At 41.6% G+C, this 27,826-nt stretch overlaps 1 long non-coding RNA gene across 1 annotated transcript; it reads right to left on the bottom strand.

The window, feature by feature from the left end:
* Positions 1-5,670: 5,670 nt before the first annotated feature.
* On the bottom strand, positions 5,671-22,909 carry LOC118173761. The gene is made up of 3 exons (XR_004754372.1): positions 20,373-22,909; positions 9,903-9,905; positions 5,671-5,681 (listed from the first exon to the last, which is right to left on the bottom strand). It is a non-coding gene; the product is annotated as an uncharacterized LOC118173761 (long non-coding RNA).
* Between the last annotated feature and the right edge of the window lie 4,917 nt (positions 22,910-27,826).

Here is a 27,826-nt window from a genome sequence, read left to right as displayed (position 1 = left end):
TTTTTTTTTTTTTTTTTTTTTTTTTTTCCTTTTTTCCAAATAGGATTCCAGATGGCCAACAATTTTGATTCAGGTGAACAGCTCATTTAGCAGTACTGGGCTGATGTTTCAGAGATTTCAAGAGCAAACAGCAACTCAGAAACAAAAGTAACATAGGAAGGGAAGCAATAAAATATTGAAATAGTGATGGATGTGCACCTGAGTCCTGTCTCAGAAAAAATCTCATGAATTTTAAGGGTCTTCAGACTTACCTAGAGGAAACCTTTACTCACTATACAACTGGAAGTACCTATGAATTCAAAAAGAACTGGAACAGGCTTTCTAGAATATTTTAATACAATGAAATGCATTTTTCATAATACATCTTTCATGCAAAATGTCAAATTCAGTTTGCAGAAAATCAAGCAGGAGCCAAAGAGGAAAAGAAGGTCTGAAGGTGAAGGAGCAAGTATCAGTGAGGAGTGACAGAATGTCAGAGAGCAGGGCTCCTCCATGCCCCTGGTTGTTTATTTATTTTTATCACTGGTAACCATATTGCAGCAGTGATTTATTTATATATTTATTTATTTAAACACTTAGATTTATGGAGAAATAAATGACCCTGAAGTTGCTTATTGGAAACTTCCCTCCTCCTCGTTTTTTTTTCACTACTTGAACTGCGTGCTTGGAGGAGCAGAGAGAGGCATGTAAGAGTCACCTGAGCTCAGAGAGCTTTCTTCTTTTACAAATTACTGCTCCCTTACATGAAGGTTTGCAGATTCAGGGTCTTCATTTAATTATTGGGGTTCAAGGCCCAAATCTTCTCACTTGGCTTTGTTATTCAGCAAAAAAATTAGGCATATAAACTTCGGCAACAGGAGCAGAATTTATGAGAACATCTGTCCAGTTGTCTGTGTCACACCCCAGCAGGACTTGAAAGGAAAGAAGAAGAAACCCATTGCTGCAGAGTTGCTAAGACCTCTCCTGGTTTCCACAGCTGTATATTTAATCACTGAATAGCCCCGCTAGGGACCAGAGTCTTCCCCTACTATATATTTACACCAGTAAATATGTAGATTTTTCCATCTAATGATGTTGCTTTTAATTAAAAGCTTTGTGGGAGCAGAATGTGACCCAGTATGATCATTTCCAGGAAGGGCAAATATTAGCTAAGCTCCTAACTCTTGGATGAACTCTTCTTTTTGCATCATTGTGTTATGAAATGGGGTCTCTGTAAAGGTTTATTAGCCTAGATTTAGACCTGGCTGGTTTCATAATAATGGGTCCCTCTTTGCATCAGCTGCCTTCTCAGAGGGCAAAGGCAATTAGAATGCAGTGGAAAAGAAACGCTACTGTATTTACATTCTTAATAGCATTGGCTCAATGCCCTGACTTCCTATGAAATTTGCTTTGAGGATGGCTATTAAAAATGCAAGGGTGATTGACAAAAGAGCAGAGTCTTTCACTTTCAGGTCACAGGTTTGCCCTCGCAGTGACTTGGCAGTGATCAAAACTCATCACCTGCAAGCGGTGTCGGTCTCTGTGCTCACATGTCCATTAATGATCAGCTTTCCCTTTGGGTGCCCATGTAAAATAGAGCAGAGGATAAATGTGGGGAACTCTGAGCTGTACCAAGAACAGGAGGAACAACAATTTGGCACCAATCCTTGAGGCACAGTCAAATGTAGAAACTATTCTAAAGTCCTTCCCTCACCTCAAAGTAGGCATTGTTAATGTACTGCAGTGCTACCCTTGTCTTGGCTGTGAAAAAGGGGAAAGAAAAGCTTTGGTCAGTGTGTTTTCACAGATTAGTTTAGGATCTTGGTGTTAATAGTCTCAAATATTTCAGTATTGCTCCTGCTTTCAATATGGCTTTTCGCTGATTTCATACAAGTGTTTTCAGCACAAATAATGCCCGGAGTTTTTGAGTGGAACTTATTTGGTACAAGGAGAGTCAGTTTAATCAGTCTTCTTTGTAGCATGAAGGCAGAACATATCAGAAGATCAAAATAAAATAAAATAAAATAAAATAAAAAAATAGCAATGTCCCAGTAAAGAAGAGTAATCCCATAATTAAACAGAGTAAATTAATCCTGAGGACAAAGAAACATTTAAGGGTCAATCTATTATTATTTGTGCCTAGGAAATGTTCAGTTTGGCCTGAACAATGTCCTCTCTTGGTCTGATAGAAATAAAAGGGATGCAGTCTCATAGATATCTATTATTCTTGGAGAAAAGGAAAAAAAAAAAAAAAAAAAAAAGACCTATATTTTCTTTCCCTTCTTTTCTTCACTTCATTGTTATTTTGGTTTTGACATAAATACAAAATATAAAGCATTAAAAATTACCACAAATGCAGGCAATCTTAAGAGATCAATAACAGTTCAGTGGATCTGAGACAGAGCAGTCTCGCAGCCTCCCAAAATGGCATCCTAATGTTCTATATTAATTAAATACACGTTTTCAAAAGACAGTTAACAGAGCAAGTACAACCCAGGCAGGTTGGGAATGTTGATTTATCTTCCTTAATTTTATTGTGAAGCCACCTCCACAGATAATAGCATAACAAATTAGCATGGAGGACAAAAGAACACAGAAACAACACAAATGAATAACAAAAACCAAGATAGGGAATGAGAAAGTGACAGGGACTAAGCCAGCCTCACTTCTCCTCCTCTCCCTTGCCAGACACGCAGACCCAGCTCAGAAGCCTGACTTTAGCAGAGTCAGAGACCTGGGACAAGACAGCAGCCCCCCATAATCCCAGTGACATCGAGCTGCTTGCCCTGTGCCACCACATTGTCCCTGAGCCCATGGTGACCACAGGTATCCTCCCCAAGCTGTTATAACAAAGCAATGCACCCGCTCTGTGTCCTCCCACAATTTGCTGCTTTCTCCCAGCTAAGACACCGAGCACACGTTCTCAGAGTTACTTGGCTTAAATCTAATTTTTGAGGCAATCAACAGAGCTGCTGATCGCATCAAGACGAGAATTAGCTCCTATGAGATCACCCAAAATAGTCATTCCCCACCTTCACAGTACTGGTCTGTACATGTTGCATTCACTGACTGTTGTTCAGGGAAGGACGGACCATTATATTATTTCAGTGAACATCTAAATGCACAGGCATTTACAATGTATTTTTCATCACAAACTTTGAATTTTCTCTAAAAGTTCCCACAAAAATCAACATTCCAAAACTGTCACGCAGCTTTGATGCTTTCTTAAATCATCAATCAAGCAGGAAGATGGCAACAGGATGCACTGTGTCATGTTTGTGTCGCTGCAATGCAGGGTTTCAAGGATGTGTTAAGACTACCTAAAATTTTCCAGATTTAATTTGGATAAGCACTTTAAAATGATCTCATTGTTCAGCTAAAATGTTCCTAGTTAGACTTTCTTCAGGCACAGCCTTTGCCATAGGATTTCTATTTCAGGCATGCTGAAAGCACCTTGAGAGATGATAATTTCACAACTTTTTTCTTGGGCCACTTGAAATGGGAAGTGCATAAAAGTGAAAAGTTGGGGCAAAAGAAACGAACTTTTCCAGTATTTACAGCAGTTTATATAATGTCAAGGCCTGATAGAATTTTGAGGAGATTTCTTATTTTACCAGAATAATTTTAACACTCTGACATTGAGAATAGGCAGTGATTGCTCTGAGGTTTGCAAAATAACTTAACTAAAAATATGGCATCAAATATTCTTAAAAAAAAAGCATACTTTGATTAGGCCTGAAAATTGCAGACCTCTCTTCACTGTGGTATTCCAGATTAATTCTGATGTAACATCAGTTTATTCTCCAGGCTGTGTCTGAGAGTAAAACTGAACATATATATTTAGCTTCTTTGTTGTCCAAGACACGCTTGAAAAGTAGAAATGTGCAAAGAAAGGAAAATGGGACTGAACAACATCTGTGTAAGGAACTAAACACACTGCTGCCTTTCTACTTGGAGAAGAGAGCTAGCAAAGAGTGGCCAGTTGTGAGCTCGTTGTTCTTACAGCCACTGTCCTCTGGGGTACCGTCTTTTTACTGGTTGCTCATGCATAGTTTTTTGCAAGCTTTTTTATTTACATATGCTAAATCATATACTCCTGCCCTGATATTAAAGTTATGCTTACATGATCTTTCCAATCTTATCCAGAGCTTGTTCTGAACCCTCTGAGCCACCCAGGAGCTGGATATCCACATTAACCTGTGTACTTAGTCCCAGTCCCCTGTGATGATGGCTCACAGCTGGGGCTCAGTTCTGTGCTGTTCACAAATACGTGGCCAGCCTGGACACACACACTGTGAACCCACGTCAGGCTGCAAACTGTGATGGCCTCACTGAGGATACAGGAGTGGCACAGCTCTGCTGTCTAGTTGCATTCCTTTTTCTTTCCCTGGCTGGTTTTTCAACTCTTCGCTGTGGCTTGTATTTTCTGCTTCCCAACACTCTGCACTTTCTGGTGAAGCCATTCGGGTATGCAGGTGCTGCTGAACCCACTGGGCCCTGCACAGCAGCTGGCAAATCCTTTCAAACTGCTTGGCTGCAACATCCGAGTCCATCTGCCCTTCTGCCTTCCACAGCCACCTGTTTTTTATTTTTAATTTTCTTTGGCAGAAAATCTGCTTATCCAAAACAGTGCTGTGCAAAGCTGACTCTCCGGTGACTGTACAACTGTGCTACAGGTCATAAAGAGATGAACAAAACCATCAGATATGCTGGAGATGCAATTTCTGTGAGGCTCAGACTGTGCCTCCAACTGTGAAGACAAGGGACAGAGGGGACAGCAACTGTTGGTTGGCCAGGCAGAGGACACCCAGGCAGCTCCCCTCTTGCCCCCAAAGAAACACTGCACCCAAGCAACCCATCAATTCCTATTTAAGCAGTAAATAAGATAAATGAGCAAGGGGAGGAATATGTGCAGTTTTTTACTCCTTCAGCAGTGTCCTAGTGCAATGCGGTTTCAGCAGGAGCTAGCAGGTGCTGTCCTCTCTCCATTCCCATAAACCTGTGGGGCATGCAAAAGAAAAGACCCGTTTGAAGGGTTTTTGCAGAAGTGGTGGGCATTTTGAAATGTTAACAGTATGTTGAGAATTTTGGTCTAATGCCACTAGATGAGATATAAGCAATAATGACTGGGTTGAGTTGTGCTGTGGAAGAGGCGAGTAAGAGCATTGTAGCTCTCCTTTCCCAGGCAATTAGAGCATCCTTCTTGGAAAGCTACCATCTGACAATACCTGATAAAACTCAACAAGGCCATACTGGACTGTACCAGAGGAGAACCTGGTGAGCTGACTTCAAACACCAGCAGGAGGAGCAGGGAGGAGCAGACATTCGCTTCTGAGGGTCTGTGAGCTATTCATTCACATGCCCGTGAGCTCTTTACCCTTTGAGGTTCTTTGTTAGCCTCCTGTTAGCTCCATTCCCAAGATAACAGGAATGTTCTCACATATAACACATAGCACTGGTGTGTTAGTCATTGTAAGTACAACATTTTGAATGCTCTGGAGAATTCAAAGGCATGTCTTGCTAGACACTGTCCTGACACTTTTCCATATTGACCCCTGAGCAGCCATGAAAAATTGAATGAATGCCCTTTTTTAATTCCATAACTGTCAAAAAAGAAATAACACAAATGTGAAGCTTGGTGAGTCTTTCTGAATGGAGCCTTAGCACTGAAAGTGAGTGCATGACAAACACAGCTCCATTGCCTTTCTGCTGTGCTCATTGCTAAAACAGCAGTACTCAGAGGGGAGCATGCGCAGGCTGGAGGCCCAGCCTTCCCTCAATTCCCTGTTGCTGAGTGAAATGAGAATCCAAAAATGGATGAATTTGACTGAGTCTAGGCAGATCTTGGATACAAAGCCACCATAACAGTTATGATCAAAATACAAAGCAATGAACTGAACTAGTCCTTCCAGGCTTGGATTCTCTTCCTAACCAAAGGTATGAGGAGCTATTTTATTTGTCTGACCATCCTCCTCCTCACCATGCTGCAGAGCTGATTGCTGAACTCTCCCCTAGCACACAAGAAGCAAAGGGGGATCCTGAGAGACTGTGAAAAGCTCATATGAGTAGAGAAGCTTGAAAATGAAACTTCCTCAGAGTAAAAATGTCCATAATTTTCTCCCAAATGCCTCTGCCGGAACTGAGGAACAAAAATCGCAAAATCAACAGAGGCTTCTATTTTCCCCAAGGCGATGCACAGGAGCTGACCTAGCAAAAGCTTGTCTTTGTTACTCAGCTATGGATTTTTTGTTTTGCTTTGTTTTGGTTTTGTTTCTAACTGTACCAATCTAGCTGTCCAAACTGTCTCTGTTCCCACAGAATAATAATCAACTTCCTAGTTCAACAGCTTTATGTCATGAATATTAAAAAGAATATATGAATAACACTGCTCACCAGCACTATCCTATCCATTCTAACCTCAAGAAAGTATTCAGAAACTCAGCAAAAGAACACCTTTCCCACACATTGGACATGTGTGTTTCTCCGATAAGGATCCTTCTTACTCTGCGCCTCTCTGCTGTCCTGTCTCAAAGCCCTGGTGCTGTTGTTTTTGCTACTGTCAGTGCAAAACCATGACCCTGGAAGTGGAGCTGCTGCTCCCTCCTCACTGACGGCAACGTGCAGGGCAGGCTACATGCCGCAAAGCCTGTCAAGCCTTCATTTAACATGATGGAGAGCCTTGCCAAGGAGAAACACTCCCTTATTCATCACCGGCTTGCTAACACTCTGCACAGGGACCCAAAATGGCTGCTTGGCACAAGATAAGGTCTTGATGGCATTTAACCTTCCCTTCTGGGCTGTGGAACAGGGAAGTTGTGATTAACAGCCACCGCCACACTGTGTGCTGAGGGCCGAGCTCTGCCCTTAAAAGATGTCCACAGAGCTGAAATACCCTAGTTATTGTGGCTCTAGCATCTTTTGCATGAAATACCCTACTTATTGTGGCTCTAGCATCTTTTGCAGCCCCTGAAGAAAAAAAAAAAAAAAGAGTTGTGAGTGGTAGTACTGATTTCTGCGTATATTATATTTTCTGTCCACAGCTTGCAAGGCCCAGGATGACTTTGCCCACTGGGTCACCAGAGAGATCTTCCCTGGGGGGCACAAACCTGCAGAGTGCTGCCCCGGGCATGGATTTGAGCCTGGGCATGAAGTGTTAAGGGCAGGGCTCTTCCTCCTGCAGCCCCGCACAGGTGGTGAGAGGGAGGCCAGAGCTGAGGGAGGTGCTGGGGAAGCTTTAAAAGGTCTGAGGAGAGGAAGGAGCAGAGCTGGACCTGCCATGCCCTTCTGTGTGCTGACTCCACAGTGAAGCCCTGCTCCAGCTGACCGCCATCTCAGGAGGGATGAGGCCAGCCCTGCTGAAAGCTGCAAGGTAAGACACAATGGAATTATTATTAAATATACGAGTTGTCATCCTGAAGTGGTACAAGCTTAAACAAGCTCTCTTTTCATCCATTATCCATAAACAAATGAGTTGCAGTATTTCTGAAGCACTTCTGTGGGTTGTGTAGAGAGAACTGAGCAGCCAGGTCCTCCCCTGAGGTGTGGAGGTACCAAGTGGGCTCCTTTGGTGCCTGGTGCCTCTGCTGGAGGTGGTGAAGTCTTCCTGAGGAGAGAGGGGAGAGTGTAAGCCCTGCCTCTGAGCTGCTGTATTACTGCAAGTCCTGTTGATGGTGACTTGCATCTGATTTAAGTGATTAATTAGTAAGGCTTGGAACCAGGTGGTACTGAAGGGTCCTCTCGCTTCATCAGCAGTGAGCTCCTCTGCTGCTGTAGGAAGTCTCTCAAAGATAATCTCTGTAATGTGGCCAGAGCTGGCTGAAGGAGGAATGAATATGCAAGGCTTTATCTTGCAAGTAATGGTTATGTCAGAAACAAAGCTTCAAGTTTGGCTGCAGAGTAGCATGGGGGTGTTCTCAGTGATTTTTTTTTCACTATTTTTTTTGGTCTACACCTGTTGTTTTATTCTGTATTGCTTAGTCTCCTGTAGTGATATAGTATAAGCCATCCTGTGATTTTCTGGCACTGCTGAAGAAAACTACTTATTTGTCTTTTATTAGACCAGCCTGAAATTCCTGTTGCCCAAAATCTCAAGTTCAGCATCACAAAGTAGCTCCCTCAGTAGCTACCAGGTAAACTGCAAATGATTTGTTCTGACTCAGTCTCTGCAGGTCCCTGAGGAGAAGCATGGTAAAAGGATAGTTTTCCTTAGGGCCCTGGGCCCTAAGCCCCAGAGGTAGCTTTCAGGCTGTCCAGCTCATAGCTGGAGAGGTGAAAATAACCCAACTGTACTCTGTTACATTTATTTATTTATTTATTTTGCTCAGAAGGCATCTGACTTCATGGCATGCTGGCAGTAATGCTGTTTTGTGAGAGCAAGCCTCCATCCTCCTTTCACTAGCTTCTCTGGTCAGCTGTCTATTCCCTTCCCTGTAATATTTTTTTGCTCTTCAATTGAGCTATGTTAATGCAATTGGTGATGTGTGGTGTGTGAGTGTCTATAGGATGTAAATAAGCGTTGGTGTTAGGGCTGAGGAATATTTTAAAATCACTTTTGAATGATGCATTGTCAAGCCACAGCCTTCAACCTCACCCATATGAGACCTCTGATTCCTCACAGTGCTTGACTGAAAGGTGAAGTGATCTGGAAAGGCTGCTGCTGGGGAGTGGACATGTATTTGAGTTTGCTGTTTCATAGACAGGAAAGTTATTGGTCTAGTATTAGCTTGACACTGACAGGTCTTTGTCTCCTAAATGCTGTTTATATCTCTGTTTTAGAAGCCAATAATTTAGTATGAGTTGGCAATAATTGTAGAGCACTATAATGCGTCCCTCAAACTATAATGTAACTAGTCAGTTAATAGCTGCTGAAATTCCTTTCTATGCACTGCTGTAGATACCTTGGAGAGATGAAATACATGGTCTTTGTTCTTTATTAAAGCTTTATGGTAAGAGCTTTGTTCTTTGGCTCAAAGCCTGTTTTTTGTCATTCTGGGGGAAAATTTTTGAATCTAAAAACTAAGTTTTTAAAGCTTTGTGCATGTGAAAACACTTCCATGCTAGCTTATAGCCCTGGAAAATGAGTTCATTCCTCTCTTCTGTTGGTGAACAGAGGAGAAAATGGTTATGGTGGGGCTTTGAGTGTGTTACCCACAGTTCCTCCAGGACTGTGTGGAAATTGTCACCCTGCCCCTGAAGGCTTTGGTGTCACAGTGCATAATTGTATGGAAAGAGTCTTCTGGTGTAGTCTGGGAGTGCACACTGGCTGAGCAAGGTTGAAATCATGTTGATGTGTTAAGGTGATGCTGTTTCTGCTTAGCAGGGCTTGCAAAGCACCAAGTTGATGCCATGAGTTACCACATGGTTTTGAGTAGGTTTGTCATACCTGCTATCCAGCTGGGAAAGATCCTGTGTTTTCTTGTTGTGTAGGTATGGTTTAGAGTAGTCATTAATCTTTATTGCAGTTCATTAGTTAAAATATCAGTAAAAATGGAGTTCTACCACAAAATCTGTTGCTACTCTTATGGCTTTATTGACTACAAAACTCTTCCATGCAACTCTTTAAGCTGATACAAGCTAAATAGGCAAAAATCAGCAGCTGGAAAGCTATATCCTTTGTGGAGTCTAGCTCAGAAATGAGGAGGTGGAAAAGAGCATCTAACTTTGAGCAAGTCTTGCCTCCCAGAGCTCTGGGTGAGAGTGCTCCTTCCACTGAGGCTTCTGTGGTGCTGAGCTGTTCTTCAGGGTGATGCCACAGAGTGGCTTCCTTGACAGATGGCAATGAACTGACAGCTTAAAAGGGCTCTTTGCAGAAAAAAAAAATGACACCAAGAAATGTGCTCTGACTAACAGATGAAATCAGTGTCACTGAAGTAGGGAGTAGATTCTCCAAGCAGGTCTGTTCCTTTGAGTTTGTGTAGGGAAACTGCCTGAGGACTGTTCCTGGGCTACACACTGTGCCTGAGTTGTGGGGGGTTTAGTAGGTGAGACGAGAGGAAGCGATACGCTTCACTTAGTGAATGGATGTTCAGAATGCTTGCTGGGAAGATTTGTTGCATTTGCATGTCCAATGTGTTGTCACAAGTTGATGCCTTATTCATTTTCTTCCTAAACTTTCCTCATTTTGGGCATTCTTTCTGCACTTTGAAAGATGGTGTGTGTCATTTATGCAGAGTAGTCAGAAAATAATTATCCATTCTTTGGGATCCTCTGCCAGGGTTCAGCTGTATGGCATTGCTCGTTTTAAGAGCCCCCCTGGCTATCTGAACCTGGCCCTGATGGCTGTCAACAGCAATTGGTGAGAGGGTTTTATCTACAGCTATAATCTGTTCCCTGTTGCTAGAGCATTTCCAGTCAGAGGCTTTCTCAATTCCTGCTTTGCATTAATGCTTTCTCAGAACTCCTGGAAGCATTTCTTACACCTCCCAGTATTAGGCAGTGTCTTTGCACGTCCCTCTGTGTAGACAGCACTGATCTCTGCTAAGTTTCACATGGGCTGCAGTGGTGGATAGGTATAATGAAAGCCTTGGAGCTTCCCAGTGGAAGCTTCTTGTGCTGCATGATGGATGGTAAATAGAAGGAAATGGTTCCAAGCTTTTCAGCTGAGAACTATTTACAATGACTTGCAGTTTTGGCCTCTACTAAGATTTCTTTTTGTTTCCTTACCTCTCTTCTCCTGTTTGCTGTAAAGTCCTGCCCCAGCAAACAGGATTTCTGAAGAGGATTTCCCAGTCTCTCACAGTGTAATAAGATAAGCCAAAGTTCACCAGTGTCATGCCTGAAGTTGCCATAGTATATACTCTGAAACTGAACACTAAGTCCATACAAAAGCAAAGGAGCAAAACTCAAAGCAGGAATGAGCACTTCTGTATTCAGTTCTAAAATGCATCTAGCTCTAGATGGAAAGTGGGAGCAGTGTAAGGTTCACTGGTCATTGTTTGACAACATAGGATGTTTTTCTGTACTTCTGAAACTGTCAGGGCTTTGGTGCTACACCTAGTGTATCCCTTCTGTCTTAGTGCAATGCCTGAACAGCAATAACAAAATAAGAAGCAAAGCAGATGGCAGTACAGAAATGTTTGCTTTAGTCAGATGAGGACAGAAGAATGAATATCCTGCTGATTGGATGGTACATGGCATTAATCATATAGGTTAGTCACCACTTAATATTTTGTCTGCTCATGTATGTAAACCTTTAAACATAGACCACTATTGTTGCAGGTATTTGTGCTGAAATTATCCTGTTATAAAATGTTTAACAGCAGCCATTAATAGGACTGAAATTGATGGGAGATTCTGTTGATGACTGCATGTTTTAAAAGAAGCTGCACTTAATAAAATAGCCTTGAAGTAATCCCAATTTGTTGCCTTTTCCCTCTCTGTAGAAAATATTTACTTTTGCCCAGGCTATCTTGAGGTAGAGGGCGGTCACCTCTTGCAACTTTAAAATGCTGAAGTTTTGTCTGCTACCTGTACACTTCTTTCTGAATGAAAGGCTTTGAAAGGTGAGCTGCTTTATTAAAATAGAAAATACTGTATTTAGTAAAAATGTCTAAAGTCAAGGGTTTCTAGAGGAAAAAAAATGCATGTGATACTGAAAATTTTGTTCCTTTAGAAGAAAAGTTTATTCTGGATCCATTGTATAGTTTAGATCACAGCATGACAATTTCTTCAGTAATATTAGTACAAATGCAAGGGTTAGCATGCTGGAAATGCACTGTTACGAGTGAGCAGTGGGTGAAAAAGAAGGAGGACTGACTTAAATCAGTGTTAGTCTGAAGATTAAGCTTGAATAGTAGAACCCACAAACTTAGTGTCTTTAAAAAATTACATGTGAAATGTGGATGTTACTTTGGCAGAATGTATAATTGCAGGGTTAATTGTAATTTTTTTTGCAAACATTGCTTGCAGGGTTCTCTATAGTGGCAAACTGTTCTGCTTCAGGCAACTATAATGCTACAACAGTGGTGTTGCATGGGTGTAATTGGAGAAGGAAACTTTCTTCCCCATCTCTGTGCAAACTGTAAAATCCACATGGAAGATAATATGGTATCAGTGCCTCTGAATTGTTCTTTCCCTCATCTAGAACATCAAAGGAGATTGTTTAATTTTTGTGGCAATGTTCCTCTGCTAACTGTGCCAAACTTCACTCTGGAAAAAAAAATAAAAAACCATTAGGAATTATTTACCATTCAATAGGACTAATAAATGAAGAAAATAATATTATTCACATACCTATTTAAGAGTAATTTGATAAGCTAAGTCCTACAGGGAATAAAGGGCTGAAAACTTGAGCTTTTTGAAACTAAATTTTATTTTTAAATTATTTCTATACTGTGCAGTAGAGCTCTTAGGGGACTGTTTCCTTCAATTATTTCAGCTTCGATTTTTGTTTGCCATAATACAACAGTAATGGTAATACAAGTTGTAAAGATCAAGTCAGACCTTACTTGTGTTTCTATTGTCTCCAAACAGTGCCTATGAACCAGTAGGCTTCAGTGGGTTTGACCAAGAGGAATTACTATGTAGCATCTGTGCATTTGTAATCTAGAAACTTCCTAGAATTCATCCCCCCTTCCTCATTGCTTTGCTGCAGAGGTTGCTTTGGTCCACAATGTTCAGTGTCTCCTGAGCAAAGGGGATGGTGGGGAGGCACTGGTAGATCATCAATGGTTTGGTCCTTCCCTAAATTCCTGGTGAGTGATTACTCCAAGTGGAAGAGGAACCTTGAAGATCTTTGAGAAATGTCAATTAAATGCACTGTTACAATTGTATAAGGGTTTGGGGGTTTGCAGGATAAGTCATGAGCTTATCACTCTCGTAAGAGTTCTTGTTAACTTTGTGCTGAAATAATTTAAGCCTTCTATGCAGGAATTAAGTTTTTCTATACTGGTATTTCAAAATGAAAATACTGAGTGTGTTGGGGATGGATGGGCTTAAAATATTTTCAGAGTTGATCCATGCTTCAATTAGTGAAATAAAATGGCCAGACTTCCGTGGGGCTGAGGCAACGTGCAGAGTGGAAAGTGTCCTGGGTACATGTTTACAAGGCAGCCGGGGCACAGGGAGTACCTCTTCCTTTGAGAACTGGTATAAGAGGCATGGGTGCTGATGAGATGTAAAAAGGGTCAGTAGCTATGTGGCTGCTGTTAGCTCTCCTCTGGCTCTGTATGCTTAGGTACAAAAAGCTAATTTCCACTGCAATTAGATTCAAGAAATTGGATGCCTTTAGACGCGCGTATCTCTAGGAGATGCAAGCAATCATTACCAACTTTAACATTTAAACTTGCATTGACATTTAAGGTTGAAGTCAGCATTGAAACTTCCAGTGAATTCACGGGTGCAAGTTTATATTTAGACTGTATTTACAGAGGAGCCCTAAGGCAGCCCTCAAGTCCAAACTTACTCTCTCCACAGTCAAAGAAACTGCGAGCATGTCCCTTGGCGTAGCTGGAGGCCTCCTTTCAAAGCATGCAGGACCCCAAGGACCCAAAACATTCAGTGCCTTTTTATGCTGCTGATAGTTTCCCTTCTGGCTGCTCCAGCCTCAGTATAAATGGGATGAGCTAATCGGAGAGTACCAGGCCCTTTAGGTAGAATATTGTCATCCCTTATGTATCATGCCTTTCTGCTTTATCCTCAGGCTCTCTCCATACCACCAGCAATATTGGCTTCCTACTTCTGTCCCCTTCTGCCATCAGAAAGGTGGTCAAACGAGAAGAGTTTGCATGGCAGCAGTTCACCTGGGGAGGGACTTTCTGTGTAATCAGGGCCTCTGGGGAGTGTTTTCACACAGGGATCTTGTTCAGGCATGGAGCGTGCATGGTGTTGACTGAATATGTGGTGCTTTGGAAGGTAAACCGAGCTTTGCTTTGTCGGATGGCTGCACCAGGAAGCGCTGCCAAGATGCTGTGCCGTGAGCAGCCACCGGAGGACTTCGTGTTGCTGCCATCCAGCTCATTAGCTTTCAGTAGCTCACACATGCTTATTTATAAAAAGTAAACCTGCGAAAACAAGACAGTACGTCAAAGTCAAATTACTTGGTGTGATTCTCCTCCTTCAGCAGGGAAAGATGGGGGGTACTGTACTCATTCATCTCCTTTCCCTGCAAAGTAACACAATTAGCAGTGAGAAAGGGCTGCCAATCCAGTGAATAATCTTAGAGATCTCCAAGCAGTTAAGCATGTTAATTAAATTGGCTTTGCAGCAGGAGTTTGTTAGCAGAGTTCCAGTGATCTTTTTAGGAGGAGACTTTCCCTACATAATACTTGAAGACTTCCCAAGTCTAGACTGACTTGGCCTGATTCTCTCTGCCCTCCAATGGTTTTTCATTTAGGGGAGCTTCTCCTGGTCTTCACAACTGTAATCAAGGCATGCATTACTTCTCTTAAAGTGTATTTCTAGTTATAGGCATATGTGGAGCTCTATTGATTTACTCTATAATCTCCTACAATCTGTTTCTTCTAATATCTTTCCCTCTGTTTTGGTAACTGTAGGAATTAATAGCTACAACTCAATGTTGGAACACCTTTTTGGACTCTGATCTTGAGACTCTCCACCTAGACTTCTAATCTCAGCATTGGTATCAACAGACATGGTGCCATACAATGCTGAAAAGTCTCTGTGCTGTCATCACAAGAACTCTCGATGTTCAACTCTGTTTATCTCCAGCTAAATAAAGGCAGATGTCCTTTGGGATTTTGCTTTAAAAATATTGGTACTTGTGTTCTGTTGTTTGCAGGAACTTACATCACTTACTCTGCCTTGAAAGAACAAGAACATCTTATCTGGATGTAAGGCTGTATTCTGGCTGTTGGATGATAAATACATGTAACCATGATTCAGCAGTATAAATCAGAAATAGCTCTGTGGAGGTCAAAAGTGTGATAATGAATTTCAGTGCAAGAGGAGAGGGGGGAGAAAAACAGTGAACTTAAAACTTCTCTTTGGGTCTAGCAAAGTAAAATTTGCTGCAAGCATTGACTTTGGTGGGAATTCATCGCAATAATTAACTGGTATTCCCTTCCTTGTGTGACTGTTCACAGGCCAGCATTGAGGCTGGCTTTAGAAAGTTAAGACCCTGGGTTTACAAACCCTTCAGCAGTCTGCCTTTTGGTTCTATCTACCTTTGTGTTGCAACTTCTGTGAGCGGATTGTGTCCCCACTAGTCACTGCTACTGAGCATCTGATTCCTGGAGTGGGGAACAGGTCGGTGTAATCGTAGCACCGGTCATTGTGGCAAAACCCTGGGTGGAAGATACCCTTTAAAAAAAGGGGGGGGGGGGGGGGAAGAGCCTTCATGTGTAATGTCTGATGACACTCTGTATGAGATGTCAGATGAATGCTGAGGACTGCACAGCATGCGCCCAGCTCTGCTCCACTCCCTGACATTCCCATGCAGGGGTCTGCCCCCACCTCTTGAGCACCCAAGGGCACCCCTTCTCCTGTCCCATTTTGAATGCTTCACTTTAAAGGCTGCTGGAACTAGTTCATGGGGGGGATCATTGTGCCTCTTTTCCTCTAAAATGGATCTGTAGGAGGTTGGATGTGCTGAACTAGTACATTTCTAAGGACAAAAACTCCTAATGTTTTTGAAGATTTTTTTTCCCCTGTTACCATGTTGCCAAGCAACATTTTTACAGTATCAGCAGCTGGGGAAACTAAACTCTGAATGTCTGAAAATGGATTAAAGGAAAAAGAAGGCACCTCTGTCCTTTGGCTATACCCTTCTACTGCTGAGAAGAGGGTGTACCCCTCACTCCACCAGTGGACTCCCAAATTATTAAGCTAGAACTTGGGTTTATTCATCTTCATCTGTCTGTAGTTATTAACTTTTGAGTAATACTGTATGGAAATGAAAGTCTTTGCTTTGTAGCTAATAAATTCTTAAATAATAGGGCTGGGACAGATCTGAAAGGCCTTCTAGTCCTTTCTGCTGTGGAAGGTCACTTGCTGTTATCCCATCACTTATAATGGGATCAAGGGGTGACACAGGTGTCAAGCTTCTACTTAAAAATCTAATGTTAGAGCATGCACTCAAAAGTCCCTCCTCACCCCACAACAGGCAATGCCTGTTTACTCATGCTGTCTAAAGGAGGTTAAAAATGATGCAATGCATGACTCCCTCTCATGCCACTGGCAGCAGAACCTGGTCTGAGTTAATTATGATAGCCTGAGGCACACAGCAGACTCCTGACTGCTTTGGCATTTCTAGGGAAGTCTTTTGTCTTGTAACATTTGTATGGATAGGACGCTGGGGACCCCAGTGTGCTGAAAGCTGTTCGAACACACAGCAACATACTTCTCGCTCTTCAGAGTTTAGTCTACCTTATTTCCAGACTTTTTAAAAAGTGTGTACATTACCATAATATCTAGAGGTCAACAGAGTTCGGTCCCATTGGGCTAACACTGTCATTATGTAGTAAAAGATGGTTTCTGCTCCAAGGAATTTATATTCAAAGGTGTTTCACAGTCAGTTCTCTGACTCCTTTCAGCTCGCTTCTGCTTAACTTTAACACTGGAATATTTTCTAATCAAGGTCTAAAATCCATATATGAGACTCTGTCTCAGGTGACCTTCTAACCACTCAAAAACTAATGAGGATGGAGGAAAAGCTGAGCTTTGGAGCTTCATATTGTTTTACAGGCTGAGTGATATGTGTGCTCCATGCAGGGCAAAGAGAACTCTCTCCCTTTTTGAGCACATAAATTGAAAGTAATGGACTTTATACAGACTCTTGGATCAACATAAATGATAGGTCTTTTTTGTCTTCATTTCCTGATTAATAGGATGCAGTAGACAGCCAAATAACCTTTACCAGATAGAAAGTAAGAAAAACATTCTCTCAATGAAATCTCTTCTAAGGTATGAAAACCTTGCCTTTAAAAGTCATCACTCCAAAGAGTTTCCTGTTATAGCTGAAAGGTGTCAAAATCCCAAAGCCATATAAGAAATTTACTTAAGACACTGCATGGAGGCTGCTTGGTGAATCTTGGTTTGACAGTTTTACATACATATTAAATATTTTCAGGACTTAAAAGCTATTTCATGGTCACTAAAATGCAGGCAACTCTTCAGCTGGTGATCAAAGATAATTCACAATTATCTCTAGAAGCAGAATTATGTGTAATAAACACAGCAGAAAGAATTATTTCCTAGAAGAGTTACTTGAGGAAAACCTTTTAAAAAATACAGAAATTATTTCCTTATAGCTCTCTAGTGTTGGAAGCTGAGGCTGCTGTAAATGCTGTTAGCAGGGTCCATTGCTATTTGGCTAGATATGTTAAGATACCTGTGAAACAGATTAACCCTTTGTATTAGCAAATGATGTTGCTGTGTGAACCTGTGAACGTGCTCTGGAGTAGATGTTCCTTTTGGTAACTTCTGATAAGCTTGCAAGGAAAACTTGTTTCTCTTCTGGTTTACTGCTTATCCTTCTGGCAAAACTGCTTCTTTTAGCTCTGTATTTCTTTCCCTTTATGCTTCAGCTACACCCAACAACGAAGATGTTCAAAATGACTAAGGATAACCTAACAGCACTTTGCACCTCAGGGAAGGAAAAAAGAAATAAACTATCCTTTTCCCCTTTCCTTTCTGTTAAGATTTTAGAACCAGAAGTCTGACCTTCTACATAAACTGAAGAATCCATTCCTTTCTCCCAACTTCCTCCATCCCTGTTTCTGTGTAAAGAAAAAGGAGATGGGGGGGATGTTAATGGTAACTATAGACCGGTTCCTGTCCTCTTACTGTGAACTGTTCAGAAAGTACAAAGGAGGCTTTAAATTTCAATAGTGTAGCTGAGTATACCCTCTGTTACACTCACCATATTGGTGATGGTTGCTAAAATGGTCTGAGCTTTTGCCTTATTGATATGAGAATCTTTCCCTGTTCTGGCCATAGCACAGGAAAAACAATTGTTTTTTTTTTTTTTTTTTTTTTTTTGTGGCAAGATAGGATCAAGACAGAAGCAATCTCCTCCTGTTTTTGAAGAGTGCATGCACCTGTGATACACCCCTCCAGCCGAATTTTCTCCCTTAATCCACAACCCCTACAGCTCTTAACTGCTCTCCTCATTTTACTTCTGGCTTTGCTGGCTACTTGTGGACTCCCTGTGCCAGCTGGCCGGGGAGGATGGGAAGGGAGTCCCACCACATGGCAAACAGGTTGTGCCTGATTTCAAGGCTTGAACCCAGATGTGGACAAATTGTCATATGAAATGTCCAATTTCATTAAATACTGAAGAGCTGTAAAGCTAGCATTGTGGCTTCAGAATCCAACCATGAGTCTGTGCTAAATCATGAATATAATATTCATAATTTGGCTAGTTTCTGTGGGGGATCATTGCCTTTTGATTCTTACTCCAGATTATTATTGTTTAAATATTTGCCGATATTTTCAAACATGATGAAAATTAATCTTCAACAAATATCCAATGTAGTAACTGAAGACTCTATCCAATACCCATTAACATCAATGGAAGCATTCCTGCTGGATTTGGCAGGTGCTGAATAATTTTGGGAAAGAAGAACTTGTGATAGAGGTTCCTGTTTCACAGGTTTGACCTTCTCCAATAATTACTTTGTGGAATAGAATTCAGAATAGAGTATAGGTTTCCACTAGACCTTCTGCACTAGAAACTGCATTCATTATCCACTGTATTTGCACATGTAATAGCTGTGTGATCCACAGTGACTGCATCTCTAAACTTGGAAAGTAAAATCTATATTCAGAAATATGGCTGTGGGCACTGTAGAAAGAACTTCAAAATATCTCATGACATAACAGTGATGTTACATCTTTAGACCTGTGTAGCCTGGTGAAAACTGGGCCAAGGTCTCACACATTCCTTGGTGACTCACCAGTTACAGGTTATGATGCTGCTGTTCTACATTTGACCTGGAGAAAACACCTCCCAGTTACCCAGTTGAAAGTCAAAATGTCTGTGCTAGAACATGGAAAACATGGGTAAGGCCTAAGTGCAAGGTGGATACCAGCATGTGAAGTCCTGACTGCTTAAGGACAGGTGTAATCCTTGAGCTGAGCTGGATAGTTTCAGCACTCCTTTTTGGTTAAGCTCAAAGCATCAGAAGACTTGGTATAGGAAGATCCAAAGTATTAGAGGCAAATGCAGTGAATCGACAGAGCAAAATCAGCACAGACCTCTTGGGGTGGAGGCAGCTATACTGCAGTGTGCGCCAAACTGTTTCTGCTTGGAGTGCTTTCCTGGTACATGAAAGTTGGTGTCACACTGCATCAATAAGCACTTCTGCAGCTGCTTCGGAAAGAGGTGAGAGGTAAAGTTATGCCATGGATTAGAATCTGGGATCAATACTAGGATCAGTGGGAGATTTTAGTGGTGAGATTTCTAAACTATTTATCAACAGTCTGTAAAGGGGCTGAGCAATGAAGTGGCAACATCTGCAGAGTGTATAAAGAAATGCTGCAAACTAAATCAGATTTCCAACAGGGCAGCAAATGCTATCCCAGTCTAGCCAAGCCTGCTGCTTAAATGTACCACCCTGTTTCCAGGCTGGAATGCTTTCGTAGCTGCTTTAGTGTTCAGGCACTGCAGGACCAGTCAGCAAATAGAAATAAGTGGAAGCAAAGCAGAGCCAGGCCTTTTAAAGGAAGAACAAAAGGATGATGAGAAAGGGAGGGAGCTTAAAGGAAATCTTGTCTTAAATGGAGTTAAATTCACTCAGTGTTTGGTCAGTTAGTCTGAACAACACAAAATGCATCTCAAAGATCTTCGTGTGAGAAAACAATTTACATAAATCCACCTCGAGAGCACTGGCTTTTTCTTCCTCCATTGGCTGTTCCGTATGGCTGTGATTTAATAGTGGTCACAAATGATAATCCTGAATATCACAGGAATGAAGTAAGGCCTTTAATGAAAGTAAATCAGCTTTTAATTGAGAGTTGCTAAGATGGGGTGATTAAGTTTATGTGGACATGAACAGTAGCAAATGATTCTGAAGACACATTTGCTGAGAATTAATTTTGTAACAGATGCAAAGGCCAAACCTGCAGATGTAAACTAGAGATGAGCTGGCTCAGAGCATCTGGTATAGTTTTGTTGTATGCTCTGGGCTGAATTTCACCTAGGCCTAACCTGCTCCCATCTCCACACCAGCAGTTGTTTGCAGTCATTTGTACAGGTACAGCTGCTTGCCAGCCCACATCATGGGGTTTTGACATCTGCCTGAAATCCTAGAGCTGGCTGTTAAGGGCGTTAGGATCTAAGTTAATTTCATGCTTGTGGTCAAGGATGAAATAATCAAATTGCTGCTAAAGCTTTTAAAACAGGGTGCAATGGGGCAATCTCCTGCAGGTCCTGTTTTTTCCTCTACTATCTTCCCCTTGTGCCGATGTCTGGAGTGTAGGCAATGCGTTTTGACCAGTGTGACCAGCATGGATGGGTACAGAGCCACGTGGGGACCTCCCTGCTCAACCATCACCACTCGTGGTCAAAGCAAGCTGCTGTTGAACCACCCTCAGTTCCTGCAAGCTCAGCAAGCGGGACTCCAGGTTTCAAAAGATACAAATATAATTAACACAGGTTAGTTCCCAGGCCTTTGTTTGTTGTTGTATAACTTGAATGACTGCAATCCAGATACTGTCAATGAGAAGTAGAAATGATCACAGGGACTCATTGTTAATGGAAACGTTCTTTACTGCTCGAACATGTTAAAACTGACCCCTGTAAAAAAGGTTTTCATGTTCCAGGTGATTCTGTAGTGAGATTGTGTTACTCCTTTGAAGACAAATGACAAGGTCCCAAGCAGGTCCCTAGCTATCAGTTTTCCCCAGTATCTCTAGTATTGTTTCACAATGTTTCTTGGAAGTGTGCTATTAACCTCATTTTGCAAATGAGAAATCAAGGCAAATAGTGAGGGGTAGACAACTCATATGCTTGGGTATAACACCCCTTACCCTAGCCTCTTAAATGTCACAGTGTCAAATTAATCATCTGAACAGAAGTTATAGAAGGATAAATGCATCATATAAATGTATTGCTTTCTTTCTGGAGTGATAAGGAGACCCACACCAGAAGGACATCCAAAGAGCTGAGCTTGTGGGTTGATACCTGGGAGACCCAGGCCACCTTCAGGCCTGTGACTCTTATGGCTGCAGTTATCAGGCAAGAATTCATCTGCTACAGAACTTTCTGAATCCAAGGTTTCCTCTAAGGAAAAGCAACAGCATAAAGTAGTGAAGTCCCTTTCCCGAACTGGAAGGGGAACCATTGAAAACGAATGAATAAATGGGATTGAGAAAAATGGTTTGTAGATATGAGTCAATCATATTAATTAGAAATAGAGTGGGAAGTGTAGCCAACTTCTCTGAGTATCAAAGATAGTCTTATGTGTGAAAACTACTGTATTTTGCCTACCTATAACATTTGGTTTAACAAAATTTAACTTCTCCCTATAAGCTTTACCTCCATTATCCTTGGGCTATAATGATAACATACTTCTTCAATGTTTCTATTACTACAAAGTACTCAGTATGCAGAGGACAAAATAAGATATCACTGAATAAAATGAATCAACTGTCAGAAGAAATAAAACTGGGCCACTGATGGATTTTAAGTATATTTTATTTATTAAATCTTCCTCTTTTAAAATTTGCATGAGACTGCTGCAGACTTTCCCTGTCCGCTGTGACAGCGTGACAGGATCCAGAGCTGGGAGCAGTTCCACCAGGTTTTGTTTTTTATGCCTCTAGAAATGGCATCTACCTGAAATGCTTGCTCTGAGCCCATTTCTGTTTAGTGGTATTGAAGTGTTATTGCCATCAACTATTTACAAATGTAAGACAAAAATGGTATGTTTCAATGAATCAAAGAAATAATTTTCTGTTCCATGCTGCAAAAATGACACATTAGCTCCGGTTAATATGTTGATGGATTAAAATGTCTTCCTGAATGAAGTTTCCTTCTTAGGCTCTGAAATGCTATCCACATAAGTGACAACATAGCTAAATGCAGAAGGCAGGGAATGGTTTTACTTGGTATGCATTGGGTTTAGCAGGAAGAATGCATTGATTTAAGCTATTTTCATACAGAAGCAGCTGCAAAATTCCACTTGTTTAGTTTGTATTCCAGTGGTGGTACCAGTTTCTACAAGAGCATGTATGTATATGCAAGCTTTATAAAGGCTTTATTTTTTGGATATCTAGTAATGTTTTCTGTACCTAAAGACAAAAAGGTTTCCTTTGTACATATAGGAATATTTTATCAAACAATTAAATGTGGAGTAAATAAAGCAATTTTCTGGGATATACTATAAAATTATACTACAAAATCATGGGGCTTAATACTACAAGGTGCAGATATTTCTTGGAGCAAAAATGCTAGAGAACATGCAGATATGAAATGCAGTGCCAATGTGATATAGTCGAGGCTTACTGAGGCATCATTGTTTAGGTCTGAACTAGGCACAGGAAGATGTGCCAGGAGAGGAGGAGCAAAAGAAAGTGTGTATTAGCTTATCTGATATTTTGTGTTAAGTTAGAGTTTGGAAGAAAGATTGTTCTATTTCAACCAGTTGGGGGTATATGTAAAGGGCTTAAGCATGGTCATGTCAGGAATACAGTGCCATTCCAGCCAAGATTTTTGCAATACTACAAGACTTTATCTATTATTACACTCCATATGTGTGGTAGTTACTGCAGCTGTAGACATCCATGCATCATACCTACACACCAGAACTATGAAAACAGGCTTTGCACTGAAACTTATCACTTCTAGTTTGACTTCTGCAAGTACATTCAAAAAGCTCACCTTTTAAAAACAAACAAAACCCCTTTGAAAATTAAGAGCTTAAAGATGCAATAATTATTTGGGTCAACTTGGCTGAAGCTTGGTACGAGATCTAATTGCTTATGGTGATTTTCAAATGTGTAAAGGCTTAGTCAGCACCCTAGTAAAAAAAAAAAAGCTCCATGATTTTTCTTCTTTATCTGCAAATACCTTCATTAAACATATTGGAAAAATACTTCTTTTTTTTTCCAGACAGTGAATCTACTTTGCTTTTTATAACTATTCTTCAGTAATGTAGCTGTGCCAGGTGTGTGTGGATATACTGCTTTAGCATCTTTTCTGGAGTAATTGATTGCTCCTGCCCCACATCCAATCTATGCCACTATAAACTCACATCTTGTTATGATTGCTTTCACACAAAAGGAGTTGTACCCTTTGCACATCTCAGTATGGATAGGCAACGTGTAAGTCATTTAGAGCCTATGCAGGCTTGTGGCAGCAGATTAAAATTAGATGTTTAAAACTGTTGCCACCCTTATCCATCTGCCTTGCTTTCCTACCAGATGTCACTGCCCCAGTGACGTACAAGCTCCTTGTGAATCAACTGAACCACTGCAGTTTTCAGGCTGGTGCATTAAGTAAAACAAAAGAATCAGTTTTAACCTAATATATCAGTGTGACAATGGAATTCTGGCCCAGAATTGCAAGCCAGTATTTCACAGGACCTCCAAAATGAAATGCAAACCAAAATTTTTAATATATATATTTTTAAAAACACACATTTCCTATTCAGATTCATGACACACATCATTATGCTTGCTTTTTAAAAGCAGAGCATAAATACCTGTTATCCTGTGAGCTCCCTTCCCCTGCTGTTCCAGACAGGCTTTGAGTACTGATGCTGTGTTTATTCAGGATAACAAAATACGTTCTCTGGTGAATAATAAATTGATTTTATTTCTTGTCCTTTTAGATCACTATGAATTTTTTAAAGGGGGAACAGCTTTTTCCACTGCTCCTGCAGTAGCAATTTGCTGTCATTTCATGGAATTGAAGGGTAGTGCGAGTGTCTTTTTAACAGACAGTACAATTAACATCACTAAAAGAAAATTAGCTGGAGCATCTAGGAGGTACAAAGTGAGCTGATAGTTTGAAGTTACCTCGACAGCTTTAGTGTGTCCGGTCTGTCAGAATTGACACAAGAAACCTTTCAAAAATTCTTATGTCACCCTTCAAAAAACTGAAATGCTTATTAAAGCACTTAAATTTTGTGGTTTCTCAGATGCTTTCTTTGCAGGTTTAGTGACAGGAGAATGAGCTGTGAACAGAGGTGTGTGCAGTGTCCAACTCACCCAGCAGAGCTCCCTTTTAATTGCATCTCAGTGCTAAAAGGCAAAACCCCTCAGATTCTGAGGATCCAGTTGACCCCTGTGCATCCCCAGTGGGGAGCTGAGGGCTTCTGCAGTCTGTTGTATGGATTTCAGTGGCTGTCAGTCAGATCTGTCATCCTGTCAATTATCAACATGCCTTTGTAGCCTGTGCTTCACAGGGAGTGACAAACTTATTTATTAATGTCTTCAGTTATTGTTCCCTTCTCAAACTTTTTTACATGTGGATCAGTCAGAGGCTTCTTAATATTTCTAAGGCTTCTATTTTTGTTTAATAACTGGAATTCCTTGGAATGAAAGGGATACAATAGGATTACTTTTATTGGTTAATAAGTTTTATTCTTTCAGCTACAAACTCCCAAATTCTCCCTGGAGATGCATAAACCTATATTCCAACTTTCTTCATAAGACTGCTGCCTGCTCCAGATGTTCTGAGTCAGAATCCCAGACATAATGAGATTCCTTTAAAGACATTTATTAATAATACTTAATCTTTGGCCTTCTGAGCTCTAAACTTCAATAGGGCCACATTTTTGTCACCCCTACCTAATTTTAGGAAAAAAATACACTTTTGTCTATGAGCAGGTGCTGAGACTGTGCATATGAGATTCTGCATGAACTTGTAACATGGAGTTCTGAAGGAAAAGGTCAGCAATCATGAGACTGGCAATTTCTTCCAGATCTGGCACGTATGGAAGGTGCCCTGAATGGTAACAGAGTGGACAAGCTCAGTGTCCAAGGTTTAGTAAATCAGAGCCTGTAATACATACTGTGTGAGAAACAGACATTCGCAGAGCTTGTCTCACATTCTGTTATATAGGCAGAGAGTGAACAAGAATCAGCTCTCAGACTTTCCAGGTTATATCTGAGTCTTTAGGTTTGTCATCTCTTCTTATTCAAGTAGGACAGCTGGACAGTTGTTCAGATTATCCCAGGACACTAATCCTGACAAGGCACTTGCTGATGTACAGATGAATACTTTTTTCTAAGTGTAACTACCCATTACAGTCCTGCACTACCCAGAAGAATTTAAAGTTAGAAAACTATTCCAGGAACACAAGGGCTTAGTTGCAGAAAGCATCGCCTTGTAAGATAACACATAACATCCTTTCCGTCTTCTGTTTTCTCTGACATTATGCCATCAAAGCACAAGTTCAGAAACCCACCCCTAGGAGCCCTGAAGGTCTGTCTGCTTCCTAAGAAAGTTATGTTGGGGGTTTCTGATGTTCTTGTGCCTCAAGGAGGATGGTGAAGGCCCTCGGGGAGCCTCCTGTCCTTTGGATCAGGTCCTGGAAAGTGCTCTGGTGAAGGATAGCTTTTGCTTGCATTTCCCCAGCATCCCATATTTTTTCCAGCAGGAGACGGTGTGTGCAGTCATTTACCAAAAAAAAAAAAAAAAAAAAAAAAAAGCTGTGCTGCTCTGTTCGCTGCTGGCTTTCAAAGGGCTGAGCAAGTGTATGCAGAAAGGGTAAAAATATTCCGACCAGCCTCCCCCAGCATTGCACCTGGCCTTAGCACTGCTTGTGCTGCTGTTCTCACAAATGTGTGGTGGTTTCAGAGTTGTCTGTTCTGTTCTCTGACTTGGTGATGCATATGGATTCAGCTCCTGGATCATGTCTGAAGTAAGAGGAATAAAACTCACCATCAGTTAGGTTAAGCTAAGTTAATTTTGGGGGTGGGGAGATGTGTTTTGCTTTTTGCCTTCAGCAGCGTAGTACTGGTTTCCCCAAGCTGGAAGCAGTGATGCACCATGTTAAAATGTCTGCAGTTTGGAATAGCTGCGGCTTGCGATAAATTATTCCAGGTTAGCAAAAAGGGGAGCAAGTGTTATAGGCAAGTTGTTTTGACATCTATTGTTTATACTAATTTGGATACACACAGATGGAAAAGGTTTGGCTGGGCTTGCCAAGTTTGTTACAGTCCAAAGACTTGCTGTGAGGTGCCGTAGGGGGAGCTCTTGGAGGCTGTGGTGCCACCATTCCTGTTTGGCCAGGAAGGGCATTGGATTGGCCAGGATGGGAAACGAGGAAGGTGTTTTGTGTGATTGGAAACTGGGAAGAAATGGGAACAACTTTCCATTGTTACTTATGCAAATGGAGGAGACCAGAGCAGGGAGACTTGTTTTTTCCCCTCCCTCGCCCTCTTTACAGAACAAATCACGCTGTGAAAATGGTTATTTTGGTAATGTCTTCCCAATGGTAAAAAAAAAAAAAAAAAAAAAGATAACTAGAAAAGCACTGCCCTGCTCCAAAGCTGGGCCGGCAGCGAGCTGTGCCACACTCCAGGCCCTGTGGGAAGCTCTATCTGCTAGGCTACACCAACACAGAGCCTGCATCTAACCTCGCTGCGTGGGGCACCATGTCTGCATGTATTTTTTATCTCTGGCTTTGTAAAACCACTAAGGGCCCGGGAGTCCTGCCCTTAACTCCCAAGCTCAACAGCACAGTCTCCAGTCTTTCCTGCTCCTGGAAGGAAGAAAATTCCCTCAACAGGTAACAGCATTTGAGCCTCTCCTCGTGTCCTTGCACAGTACTTAATGGCATGGTCCCTCATGGCTCCTGTCTAGGAAAAGGCCCCCTTCTAGGGGGATGGAGCAGAGGGGATACCCTGCCCTGTGTGGAATAAGCCTGTAGGCTTGATTGTGATACATGAGCAGGAAATTCTCAAAGTAAAGTGTTTCTGCAGTGTTCCTGCAGTCATGCTGGGAGAACAAGGCAAGACCCTTGTACCATAAGGGGTACACAGATTAATGCCCTGTAAATCATGGTACTGCAGGACATGGCTCTGAAGATTTATTATATATGAAAATTTCTTCTGTGTAATGAAGAGATTCACCAAGGACAAAATACAGAGGGGGAAACTAACAGGGCCAGGCCAGTCTCCTGTACAGATTGTAGTGGAGTAAAGAAGGTGCAGGCAGCCTGCTTGGTCCTACAACAGGCAGCTGCTGTAGCAACTCAGGGGAAGTAACTTTTGTGGGACTGCCTTGCTGTGCTGGTTGACAGCCATACCTGCCCCCCTTCTTGCATCTGTCAGCTTAATTAAACTGAGTGCCCTGGGAATGGGGTGTAGAAGAATCAAAGTAATCCCCCCACTCCTCAAATGGGGAGTTGGGAAGCTGTGTGACTGCAAGGCAGCCTGTACCCTGTTTCACAGCCTCCCCGGGTGCTTTTCTTTTGTTACATGGTCCTGAACAGTGCTCTGCTTTCCAAACACCCTTTCTTGCACACAGATTCCTTGCTTCATCTAGTGGTAGCACAGACCTGTTCTTTGCAGCTCTTACATATTTGGAAATTCTTTCCCATTAGTATTCTCTTGATTAAGCAGTCTCAGATCTTTGAGGTTCCCTGCTCAGCAGCAGCTGTTTTTTCTAGCCTAGAAGATAGACATTCAGCAGCCAGACTAGTCCTGTGTAACAGCTCAGTTCTGAAGAGCTGCTGTGTAAGTTTTATACCCATATGCCACCAAAGCCTTTTGTGACAGCAGGCGAAGGTGCTATGTATCAGATAGGGACAGGTCTGCAGCGGAGGTAAATCAGCATCATCACTTCTGTGAGCATTGTCTGCACCAGTTGCACAGCCTAGTGCAGTATTTTCCTAATGTTGAAGCATGGCAAGTGTTAGATAGGAAGGAACACTGAATATTTTCTTGATGTGAATCACCCAGGAGAGCTGGTACCTGAGATGGGGAAGTGAATGGA

This window comes from Oxyura jamaicensis, chromosome 13 (genome assembly GCF_011077185.1).
Source record: "Oxyura jamaicensis isolate SHBP4307 breed ruddy duck chromosome 13, BPBGC_Ojam_1.0, whole genome shotgun sequence".
NCBI lineage: Eukaryota > Metazoa > Chordata > Aves > Anseriformes > Anatidae > Oxyura > Oxyura jamaicensis.
This window is presented reverse-complemented; position numbering and strand designations above follow the sequence as displayed.